This window comes from Gorilla gorilla, chromosome Y (genome assembly GCF_029281585.2).
Source record: "Gorilla gorilla gorilla isolate KB3781 chromosome Y, NHGRI_mGorGor1-v2.1_pri, whole genome shotgun sequence".
In the NCBI taxonomy this organism is placed as follows: Eukaryota; Metazoa; Chordata; class Mammalia; order Primates; family Hominidae; genus Gorilla; species Gorilla gorilla.
Window position 1 is genome coordinate 8,599,335 of NC_073248.2, and position 11,766 is coordinate 8,611,100.

The 11,766-nt window shown below is 45.2% G+C and overlaps 1 long non-coding RNA gene across 1 annotated transcript in view; it reads right to left on the minus strand.

The window, feature by feature from the left end:
- Nucleotides 1-11,308, minus strand: part of LOC129530057 (uncharacterized) — a 32,741-nt gene extending 21,433 nt beyond the window's left edge. The window contains exons 1-4 of the long non-coding RNA XR_008675813.2: nucleotides 10,256-11,308; nucleotides 9,540-9,855; nucleotides 7,440-7,553; nucleotides 6,322-6,398 (exon numbers count right to left, since the gene is read on the minus strand). This is a non-coding gene — a long non-coding RNA (uncharacterized lncRNA). The remainder of the gene's footprint in view (nucleotides 1-6,321; nucleotides 6,399-7,439; nucleotides 7,554-9,539; nucleotides 9,856-10,255) is intronic.
- Nucleotides 11,309-11,766: the final 458 nt, after the last annotated feature.

Below are 11,766 nucleotides of genomic sequence, written 5' to 3' on the forward strand. Positions count from 1 at the left end.
CCTGCAAAGTTTGCTGTAAGAATTAAGAGATAATACCTGGAAGGATGCATGCAACAGGTGCTTAGCTGAATGCCTACAAACACTGTCTATAGTTAGTTATCCTTTGCAATCATGAGTATCTTTTTTTTTTTTTTTTTTTTTTTTTTTTTTTGCGATGAGTCTGGCTCTGTCACCAGCCTGGAGTGCAGTGGTGCAATCTTGGCTCACTACAACCTCTGCCTTCCGGGTTCAAGCGATCCTAGTGCCTCAGCCTCTTGAGTAGATGGGATTACAGGTGCATGCCACCATGCCCAGCTAATTTTTTTGTGTTTGTATTTTTAGTAGACACAGGGTTTCACAGTGTTGGCCAGGATGGTCTCCATCTGTTGACCTTGTGATCTGCCTGCCTCAGCCTCCCAAAGTGCTGGGATTACAAGCATGAGCTACCATGCTCCGCCAAGTATCCCTTTTATTTTCATCTAACAACAAGGTGTTTCTTTAAACCGCCCTGTGACCTGCAGAGTAAAATGGAACGATGCTTATCTGGGCTGAATCACATATCAGAGCTTGATTCCTTTTCATGGCTGCATAATATTCCACAGTACAGATAAACCACATTGGGAGTATCCAGTCATCCACTGTTGGACATTGGGGTCATTTCCAGGGGCTGAGGGGTGAGGGGAAGGGGGGTGCCTGCAAATGGGAACAGGGTTTCCTCTGGAGGTGCCAGAAATGTTGTGGAACTGGATACAGGGGGTGATCACACAACATCATGAATGCAGTAAACGCCACTGAATTGTTCACTATAAAATGGTAAATTACGTGTTTTGTGTATTTTACCACTATTAAAAACCTCTCAGATTTTGTTGTTGTTTGTTTGTTTTTTTGAGACGGAGTTTCACTCTTGTTGCCCAGGCTGGAGTGCAGTGGTGTCATCTCAGCTCACTGCAACCTCCGCCTCCCAGGTTCAAGCGATTCTCCTGCCTCAGCCTCCAGAGTAGCTGGGATTAAAGGCGTCCACCACCACACCCGGCTAATTTTTTGTATTTTTAGTAGAGACGGGGTTTCACCATGCTGATCAGGCTGGTCTTGAACTCCTGACCTCGTGATCCACCCGCTTCGGCCTCCCAAAGTGCTGGGATTACAGGCGTGAGCCATGGCACCTGGCCTTTAGCTCTTTTTGTATTTTCTCTCCCTTTGACATAAATCTCCAGGCACGTCATTGGCACACCTGTATCATGTGTGTTTCTGTTTTTCTGCTTGCTTTAAGGTCAACCCTAGCTCCCGTTTTTGTCTGTTTATTTCTTTGTTTTTCTTGTTTCATTCTTGCACCAGAGAAAATTCTCATTAAGTGAATCCTCACTCTCCTTTTTAAAGCAGAACAGCTACTGGCCAGGCATCACGGCCCACGCCTGTTATCCCGGCACTTTCAGAAGCCGTGGCAGGTGGGTAACCTGAGGTCAGGAGTTCGAGACCAGCCTGGCCAACATGGTGAAACGTTGTCTCTACTAAAAATACAAAAATTAGCCAGGCATGGTGGGGCGCTCCTGTAATCCCAGCTACTTGAGAGGCTGAGACATGAGAATTGCTGGAACCCAGGAGGCAGAGGCTGCAGTGAGCTGAGATCGCGCCGCTGTACTTCAGCCTGGGCGACAGAGCTGGAATCTCAATAAATTAGTCAATTAATTAATTCAACTAATTATTAGTCAATTAATTACTTAATTAATTAAAAAGCAGAATACCTGTTAGTAACTGGCCTAATTACCCTTCTCACAGTAGATGCAAACTCTGCCCTTATGTCTTTTTTGAAACCGAGTCTTGCTCTGTCGTCCAGGCTGAAATGCAGTGGTATGATCTCGGCTCATTGCAACCCCTCCCTCCCAGGTTCAAGCGATTCTCCCACCTTAGCCTCCTGAGTAGCTGGGACTACAGGCATGCTCCACCGCGCCCGGCTGATTTTTGTATTTTTTACTAGAGACGAGGTTTCACCACGTTGGTCAGGCTGGTCTTGAACACCTGACCTCAGGTGATCCGCAGGCATCGGCCTCCCAAAGTGCTGGGATTACAGGCGTGAGCCACCACATCCGGCCCTCTGTCCTTATTTCTGTTTTTGTTTATGTTGTTGTTTTGAGACAAGACTTCATTCTGTCACCCGGGCTGGAGTGCAGTGCTACAATCACAGCCCACTGCAGCCTCAACCTTGCAGATTCAAGTAATCCTCCTATCTTAGCCTCCCGAGTAACTAGGATTGCTGTCATGCACTACCATGCCCCACTAATTTTAACATTTTTTGTGGAAATTTTTTTTTTTTGAGACAGAGTTTCACTCTTTGTTGACCAGAGTGGAGTGCAGTGGTGCTATCTCAGCTCACTGCAACCTCCACCTGCTGGGTTCAAGCAATTCTCCTGCCTCAGCCTCCTGAGTAGCTGGGATTACAGGCGTCCGTGACCATGCTCAGCTAATTTTTATATTTTTAGTAGAGATGGGGCTTCACCATGTTGGCCAGGCTGGTCTCGAACTCCTGACCTCAGGTGATCCACCCGCCTTGACCTCCCAAAGTGCTGGGATCACAGGTGTGAGCCACCACGCCCGGCCAGGTATTTCTTTATAACCAGCTGAGAACTGACAAATACAGTCTCCTAAAGGCAGGCCTGGGCCGCATACAACATCCCACCTTGTGGGCTCATGGTGAAGCTTATATCATCACCGTGCTAACCTGAGCCGTTTCACTAGACATGTTAATAGTCATAGCTACAGGTATCTGCAAACTGTACATCCCTGTCTTCATATTCAGGAAGCCCCCACATCGCCAACCATCCTTTGCCCCAGGAAGAAATAGTAAACACACCTTTTTTTTTTTTTTTTTAGAAGGAGTCTCGCTCTTTTGCCAGGCTGGGGCGCAGTGGTGCGATCTAGGCTCACTGCAACCTCCGCCTCCCAAGCTCAAGTGATTCTCCTGCCTCAGCCTCCTGAGTAGCTGGGATTACAGGCGCATGCCACCACGCCTGACTAATTTTTGCATTTTTAGTAGAGATGGGGTTTTACCATGTTGTCCAGGCTGGTTTCGATCTCTTGACCTTGTGATCCACCCGCCTTGGCCTCCCAAAGTTCTGGGATGACAGGCGTGGGCCACTGCACCCGGCCAGTAAACACACTTTTACAAATAAACTTTAATTTTCTCTCTTTCCTCTTTGTTTCTGTTTCTCAATGCCCTCTGTCTGTATTTTTTTCTTTTCCATAGCTGCCACCCTGGAGTCTTTCATTTCATCCTCGGCTTTTCTTCTGTCAGTCTCATTCACTGAATCTGCCCTTTGCTTCTCCAGCCAGGGTTCTTCTCCTCCATGCTCTGTCACATTCCTCTCGCTTCTGTTTTGATTTGTGTAACGGTGACAACGGCCGTGAGGTTGGGATTAGCTGCCCCTAATTCTGTTCAGGTGAGCACCACTTATATCTGCACTTCCCTTTTTCTCCGGAGGTCAGTCTTGCAGAGGAGAAAATGCAGGTTGGCTCAAAGATGTAATGTGAGTGTGACATTTCTTCTATAAAAAAAAAAAAAAAATCGTGTTTTGCTTGAACCTGGGAGGCAGAGGTTGCAGTGAGCCAAGAAGGCACCACTGCACTCCAGCCTGGGCAACAGAGTGAGACTCCATCTAAAAAAAAATAGTGTTCTGAATATGAATAATGCCACCTGGTATGGCTGGCTAAATTACCCAAATTCACCCAATTGTTCACTAAAGGATGCTTTTCTCTTTTTTTCCCTGGTATGACAGTATTGAGAGTGTAGTTTGAAAACGAAGAAGAGAACATGTTGCCTAAAGAGTAAAAGACAGGACAAGAGAGTTTGAAAATGGCACGGAAGAGCTTATCACAGTTGGACACTCATCTGAGGCTTCATTTCATCGAAAAGAAAACAGAAAAAGATAAAAGAAAATAGAAAAAGAATTCCATTCTCCATGATGTAATTATTCATACCTAGTATTCGATAGTACAACAGGGTGACTATCGTCAAAATAATTTAATTGTACATTTTAAGATAAGTAAAAGAGTATGTATTAGTCCATTTTCATGCTGCTGATAAAGACATACCCAAAGCCGGGTGCAGTGGCTCACGCCTGTAATCCCAGCACTTTGGGAGGCCGAGGTGGGCAGATCACCTGAGGTCAGGAGTTTGAGACCAGCCTGGCCAACATGGTGAAACCCCATCTCTACTAAAAATACAAAACTTAGCTGGGCGTGGTGGCCCATGCCTGTAATCCCACTCCTCAGGAGGCTGAGGCAGGAGAATTGCTTGAACTCAGGAGGTGGAGGTTACAGCGAGCTGAGATCATGCCACTGCACTCCAGCCTGGGTGACAGAGCGAGAATCTGTCTCAAAAAAAAAAAAAAAAAAAAAAAAAAAAACCCGGTCAGGCATGGTGGCTCACTCCTGTAATCCCAGCACTTTGGGAGGCTGAGGTGGGAGGATCACCTGAGGTCAGGAGTTTGAGACCAGCCTAGCCAACATGGTGAAACTCCATCTCTACTAAAAATACAAAAATTAGCTAGGTGTAGTGGCCCGTGCCTGTTATCCCAGCTAATCAGGAGGCTGAGGCTGGAGAATCACTTGAACATGGGTGGTAGAGGTGGCAGTGAGCTGAGATCACACCACTGCAGTCCAGGCTGGGCAACAGAGTAAGACTTGGTCTCAAAAAAAAAAAAAAAAAAAAAAAAGCATACCCTAGATTGGGTAATTTATTTAAAAAAAGAGACATACCCAAGACTGGGAAATTTATAAAGAAAATGAGGTTCCATGGACTCACAGTTCCACATGGCTGGGGAGGCCTCACAGTCATGGTGGAAGGAGAAAGGCACATCTTACATGGTGGCAGGCAGAAGACAGTGAGAGCCCAGTGAAAGCAGTTTCCCCTGATAAAACCATCAGATCTCATGAGACTTATTCACGACCTCCAGAACAGCCTGGGGGAAACCAGCCCCATGATTCATTTATCTCCCACCCAGTCCCTCCCACAACACATGGGAATCATGGGAGCTACAATTCAAGATGAGATTTGGGTGGGGACACCACAACACATGGGAATCATGGGAGATACAATTCAAGATGAGATTTGGGTGGGGACACCACAACACATGGGAATCATGGGAGATACAATTCAAGATGAGATTTGGCTGGGGACACAATACATGGGAATCATGGGAGATACAATTCAAGATGAGATTTGAGTAGGGACACAGCCAAATCCTATTAGAGTATAATTGGATTGTTTGTAACACAAAGGATAAATGCTTGAAGGCATGCAAGCTCCATTCTCCACGATGTGATTATGAAGCATTGCATGCTTGTATCAAAACATCCTCTCTGCACGGCGCATTGAACATGAATTATGCCATGTTGACTGTGTGTGATATCTGATGTATACAAAAACGGAGGTCAAGGCCCAAACACCGGCAGCACCAATGTCCAAGAGCATGAGAAGCTGGAGGTCCCGGTTCCAGGTAAGGAAAAGAGAACATAGTCTCCCTTCATCTGCATTTTCATTCTCTGCAAATCCCTCAGTGGAGAGGACAGTACCCATCCCCATTGGTGAGGGTGGTCTTTACTCAGTCTACCTATTCAAATGCTCATCTCTTCCCAAAACACCCTCGCAGACACACCCAGTGTGGGTGTGAAAAATGGGAGTTGAACAATGAGAACACATGGACACAGGGAGGGGAACATCACACACCAGGGTCTGACGGGGGGTTGGGGCATAGGGGAGGGAGAGCATTAGGAGAAATACCTAATGTAGATGACAGGTTGATGGGTGCAGCAAACCACCATGGCACATGTATACCTGTGTAACAAACCTGCACGTTCTGTCCATGTACCCCAGAACTTAAAGCATAATAATAATAATAATAAAATCTCACGCACCCTAAATATATACACCTACTATATATCCACACAACATATACACCTACTATATATCCACACAACATATACACCTACTATATATCCACACAACATATACACCTACTATATATCCACACAACATATACACCTACTATATATCCACACAACATATACACCTACTATATATCCACACAACATATACATAAATATATACACCTACCATGTACCCACAAAAGATAAAAATTTTAAAACACAAAGAAAAAGGAAACAGTGAAAATCAACAGACAGAGGTAAGAGACAACCTCCTATTCACTGTTGCAGTGGTTCAGTAGAAAAATCCGTCTCACTTCAGGGCTAGAGAGACCCTCAGGGTCATCCATCATAGCCCACGGAGGTGCCATAAAAAATAATACTCAGGGATCTTCATCTTCAATAAATAAAGACTCTCTTTACCTTTCCGAGGTTATAAAGAATCTTCAATGGACTGTGCCTTTCTCTTGGAAGTATCTTGGGTCTTCGCTGTCGAATTCCTAGGTCATGGAAGAAATTGTGTGAAAGGTAGAAGGTAAATTTTATTCTGGAATATAGGGTCCAGGAAAGGGTCTGGGGGCCTCATGAATCATCTGAAATTAGGTGCAAAACTTTGCACGTATGAGTATGTCTGCACCATGTCTAGATGGAGGGTTCTGAGCTTTCATCACATGTGAAAAGGGGTCTCAGAAAGCAAGCAAGCAAGAAAGCAAGCAAGACTGAAAGAGGGGGTAGGGAGGGAAGGAGGAGGATGGGGGAGGAGCGAAAGAAACAGAAAGAAAGAAGGGAAAAAGAAAGAAAAAGAAGAAAGAAGGAAGGAAGGAAAGAAAGAGAAAGAAAGCAAGAAAGAAAGAAAAAGAAAAGAAAAGAAAGGAACGAAGGAGGGAAGGAGGGAGGGAAAGAAGGAAGGGAGGGAAAGAAGGAAGGGAGAAAAGAAGGAAGGGAGGAGATAAGGAAGGAAAGAAGGAAAGAAGGAAGGAAGAGAGAAAAGAAAAAAGGAAGGAAGGTAAAGAAAAAGAGGAAAGGAAAGAAGGAAGGAAAAGAGGAAACAAAAAAGGAAGGAAGGAAAGAAGGAAAAGCAAAAGAGGAAGGAAAAGAAAAAGAAGGAAGGAAGGAAAGAAAAGGAAAAGAGGGAAGGAAGGAAGAGAGGAAACATAAAAGGAAGGAAGGAAAGAAGGAAAATAAAGAGAGGAAGGAAGGAAGGAAAGAAGGAGTGAAGGAGGGAGGGAGGGAAGGAGGAAGGGAGGGAGGGAAGGAAGGAAGGAGGAAGAAAAGGAAGGAGGGAGGGACGGAAGGAAGGAAGGAGCGAGAGAAGGAAGGAAGGACAGAGCAAGAGAAGGAAGGAAGGAGCGAGAGAAGAAAGGAAGGAAAGAAGGAAGGAAGGAAGGAAGGAAAGGAGGGAGGAAGGAAGGAAGGAAAGGAGGGAGGAAGGGAGGCAAGGAGGGAAGGGAAGGGAAGGAAGGGAGGGAGAAAGAAAGAGAGAAATAAAAAGAAAGAGAAAATTTGAGACTTCATAGAGAAGCAAGGGACTCTTGTCTGACCTTGGACCATGGGCTGATGTAAAAATGGCTTCTCCCTTTCTTTCTCACAGGCAAATACGGCTGATTCCCCAGATGTTAGATTCCACTTCGGATTAAGCGCTGTTTCCTAGTAGCCTGTTGTGAAAATACAATCCACAGAGCGTAAATGAGCAAATTTTTAGAGTTTTCCTAAAGATCCCTACTTGTTATTTTACTAACAACTCCTGCTCCAAAGCACTGCTTGCCGAATCTCATGAACTTCAGCTGGATCTGAATGCAACTGAAATTCCCACAGTTGGGGGAAAAGGGGCTGTTATCAGGGCGTTGTAGGTTTCGTACATAGTCGGGATAGATGCAATTATGGCATCCCGATTACTTGTTATCCATTACAGTTAGTTCAGCATCGTGACTAACGATTGATTTAGTGTTCAGTATGCTATTTGGTTAGCAACAATGTGTGCAGTAAGTTGTAAATACTGCTTTCAGCATGATTTGGGCTAAAAGGATGTAGTCACTGTTTTCCAATTCAAATACAAATCACAAAAATGTGACCTCAGCATGGTGTTGATTTTTGAGGGGATAATTTTGTCCAAATATATTCCATTGACTGTTGTTTGTGCCTTTACCTTTTGTTTTTTTGTTTTGTTTTGTTTTGTTTTGTTTTGTTTTGAGGTGGAGTTTCACTCTTGTTGCCCAGGCTGGAGTGCAATGGCGCCATCCTGGCTCACTGCAACCTCTGCCTCCCGGGTTCAAGCCATTCTCCTGCCTCAGCCTCCCGAGTAGCTGGAATTACAGGCATGCACTACCACAGCTGGCTAATTTTTTTGTCTCAAAAAAATATAATAATTATTAGGGAATTGTTTATTCTGTAATATTATTATTTATGTAAATAATTTGTGAACATATCCAACTTTGAAATGTGTAATATTATATAAAGTTAAGCACCTCTTTTTTTGTCACCAGGCAATGTAGTCATTCAGTAGGAAATGCTATTTTGAGATGTCTGTGCATGTCTGTGTGTGTGTGTGTACCCACACAGTTTGTACACATAGATGTGTATACACTCAAACTGTGCATATATGTGTGTCTATAAATACATATTACTAACTCTATACGTCTGTATATATTTTACTGTACATGCGAGACATATATAATATATAATTATTAATAAGTGCTTATAGCAACATAGATTGCTTTTGTCAGTTTTGTAGATAAATTGTATCATATGGAGTATTTCACAACTTGAATTATTTTTACTCCATAATATATTTGCAATCTCAATACGTTGAACAAGTTGACCTGGTTCATTCTGTGGTTCTTCACACATTTCTGTTTAATGATGGTACAGGGAATTGAACATTGACCTCTTACATCATCCTCAAACAGTTTTACTTGTATTGATGTAGAATACATTGTTGCAAGCTTTTCTCCCTAAACACTCTTGCACCACACACGAATGTTACTTCATTGGCAGGATGTTGACTAGTTCTTGCCCGATATTTCCGTTTCTTTTTTTTTTTTTTTTTTTTTTTTTGAGATGGAGTCTCACTCTGTCACCCAGGCTGGAGTGCAGTGGTGCAATCTCAGCTCACTGCAACCTTCGCCTCCTGGGTTCAAGCAATTCTCCTGCCTCAGCCTCCCACCTAGCTGAGACTATTTAGAGGCACCCGCCACCACGCCCAGCTAATTCTTTGTATTTTTAGTAGAGACGGGGTTTCACCATGTTGGCCAGGATGGTCTCGATCTCCTGACCTCAGGTGATCTGTCCACCTTGGCCTCTCAAAGTACTGGGATTACAGGCGTGAGCCACCGTGCCTGGCCTCTTGTTTTGTTTTTAATTATTTTGTGTGATTTTGTTTTACATGCATATCATGTAAACAGAATACAATCAGTCTTTTTAAAAAATATCTTCTCAGCATCATCAATTTAATTCTATTTTTCTTTATTAATCATCAGTACACCTGTGATCCCAGCTACTCGAAAGGCTGAGGCAGGAGAATCGCTTGAACCCAGGAGGTGAAGATTGCAGTGACCCAAGATGGAGCCACTGCACTCCAGCCTGGGCGACAGAGCGAGATTCCATCTCAAAACAAAAGAAAGCACACTATGGATCTCACTTACCCCACAGAACAGTACTGACTTCCTTCCTAGCTGCAGGAGGGAAATTGTGGAGCGCAGCCGTCTCCCATCCTTGGAGCTGTTTCCCTAACTAAATCATGAGGCCACTTTTGCAGGAAATCCATACGCTGCCGGGAAGAGCTGATGCAACTAAATTAAGAAAGCTCTTGGTTTCTGGTGACTCACAGCTGACTGACTGTTCCTTCCCCCTGAGCAATGAAGGTGAGTGTGGTGGGTGCTGTCCCGCTGGAATCACACAGTAGTGTCTGCCAGACACAGAGATGGAAGGGCGGATTGCTTCAGGAGCTTCCTGGGGTTCCTGCAAAAAAATGCCATAAATTCGGTGGCTAAAACTACAAGAATCTATGTTCTCCCAGTCCTGGAAGCTGGTAGTCTCAGATCAAGGTATCTCAAGGACATGCTCCCTCCAGAGACTCTAGGGGAAGATCCTTTCTGCCTCTGCCAGCTCCTGGGGGCTCCAGGTGTCCCTGGGCTTGTGGGTGCATCACTTTAGTCTCTGCCTCCGTCTCCACATGGCCTTCTCCTCTGTGTCTGTCTCCTCTCTGTCTCTTAGAAGGACATCTGTCATTGATTTAGGGACCACACAGATAATTCAGGATGATCTCATCTTAAGGTCCTTTATTTAGTTACATCTGCAAACACCCCTTTTTCAAATAAGGTCTCAATCACAGATTCTGAGGATCAGGACATGGACATACCTTTTTGGGGGATCACAGTTCAATCTACTTCACTTGTATCCAGTTCCCTCCAGAGGCTCTCATGGAGGGTCCTTCCTGCCTCTCCCAGCTCCTGAGGGCTCCAGGTGTCCCTGTGCTTGTGGCCGCATCACTCCAGTCTCTGCCTCCGTCTCCATGCGGCCTTACCCTCTGTGTCTGTTCTCCTCCTCTGTCTCTTATAGAGACAGCAATGATTGGATTCATGGTCCATGTAATGCAGGATGATCTCATCTTAAAATATTTTACTACTTGCATCTGCAAAGATCTTTTCTCAAAGTAAGCTCCCATTCACAAGTTCTGGGGGTTAGGGTGTGGACATATCTTTCTGGTGGACAATAGTTGAATTCATTACAATTTCATTTAGCCTTCCCTAGAGGCTCTAGGGGAGGGTCCTTCCTGCCTCTCCCAGCTCCTGGGGGCTCCAGGTGTCCCTGTGCTTGTGGCCCCATCACTCCAGTCTCTGCCTCCATCTCCACGTGGCCTCCTCCTCTGTGTCTGTGTCTCCTCTTCTGTCTCTTACAAGGACACCTGTCATTGGATTTATGGCCCACCCAGATAATTCCAGAGGATCTTATCTTGAAATCTTTCATTCAATTACATCTGCAGAGATTCCTTTTCCAAATAAGGTCCCATTCACAGGTTCTGGGGATTAGGACATGAACATGTCTTTTGGGGGAACCACAGTTCAGTCCACTACAATTGTATCCATTTCCCTCCAGGGAATCTAGGGGAGGGTCCTTCCTGCCTCTCCCAGCTCCTGGGGGCTCCAGGCATCCCTGGGCTTGTGGCCGCATCACTCCAGTCTCTGCCTCCCTCTCCACGTGGCCTCCTCCTCTGTGTCTGTGTCTCCTCTTCTGTCTTTTAGAAGGACATCTGTCGTTGTATTTAGGACCCACCCTAATCCAGGATTATCTCATCTTAAGCTAGTTGCACCTGCAAAAAAAGAAAAAAAAAAAATTGTGTCCAAACAGGGTTTCATTCGTAGGTACTGGGACTCAGGATTTGCACCCCTTCTGTTTGCCACGATCGTTTGTCTCTTCAGCATCCAGCAGCCTGCGGCACACTGCTGTGGACTAATAAAGGCATAAAGGAGACGATCGGAGAAAGAGAATATGGCAGAAGTGTGAGTCAGACTCCGGGGGCGATGGAAAAGTGGAGATGCAGAAATGCAAATTTGCAAATTCGTCTACCCATTTGCTTTGCCCTGGAGCCCAGCGCAGAGCTGGGGAAGGCAGCTCCACGGAAGGCAGAGCCCTGCCCTGCCTGGGGTGAGCTCATGCAAGCGTTCCAGAAAACAGTGATCAGGCACCTACTGTGTGTCAGGCACCATGGAGGTCCTCAGAACGCAAGAGTGAGCCAAGTGCATCCACAGGCTGAGAAGGTGGATGATGGCAAAGGGCGTCAACACCTCTGGGTGGGGGACAGGCTTAAAATTGGGGAAGAGACTCAGGGGGCCTTGAGCGTCATCTGGTATCACACAGGCACCCTAGAGA